Source organism: Brassica oleracea, chromosome C5, assembly GCF_000695525.1.
Source record: "Brassica oleracea var. oleracea cultivar TO1000 chromosome C5, BOL, whole genome shotgun sequence".
NCBI classification, from domain to species: Eukaryota; Viridiplantae; Streptophyta; class Magnoliopsida; order Brassicales; family Brassicaceae; genus Brassica; species Brassica oleracea.
In genome coordinates this window covers 13,554,267-13,555,098 of record NC_027752.1, presented here as the reverse complement: position 1 = coordinate 13,555,098, position 832 = coordinate 13,554,267, and positions in this window count along the sequence as shown.

Below are 832 nucleotides of genomic sequence, written 5' to 3'. Positions count from 1 at the left end.
ATTGCAAAAGGCACAAAGAGTTATCCCATAAAATCTCACGTTGTGTAGAATGTACACAAGGGAAACTCATTAGGCTCTATTGTCCCACGTACCACGTGATTCTAGTATGTCCATGAGGGGAGGACAAACTGTGATCCATGAACATACTACAAATCCGTGTGACATGGTCTATGACCATAGTAAGACTTGGCCGAATTCTTTATACTACAAAGACCACTACCTAATGCTTGGGGACACAAGGATTTACATGTGTAAGGTTAATATGCATCAGGCCATATAAGTGAGCATAGATAATCCCATCTCAGAATGAATACGGGTCATAAACCAGACATATACGATCCTAAGAGATTTTGAATAAACCACCACATACATATGTGCCGTCTAGGATGGAACCTCAGAAGAGGATGAGAAAAAGATTGGGAATATATGTTGGATAGGAACATGTCTTTCTCTCATGGTTTTTAAGAGACCTTGTGCCAAATATGGGTGATCAAATTATGGCTAGTACACGGATCGCATGACTGATGAATCCGACTATCCAACATCAGGGGGATAAAGAAATAAGCTGGTAAAAGAGAATAAGATAAATAGAATGGTATTTACCATCATTGTCTTGGCAAGATCCTCGGACTAGAAAATATGATTTAAGACGTCCAAAGAATGTGATCAAATGATGATACAAAAGCTAGCAGAACTAGATGCCAGACACATTGACCCGAAAAGAAAAGAATGACTAAGTCATACCAGCTTAGCACCACGAATTTGATGTCCTAATAGACACAATCAAGTTGCTACAGTGTTTATACAAGATAGACCAATAAGTTCCAAAAGA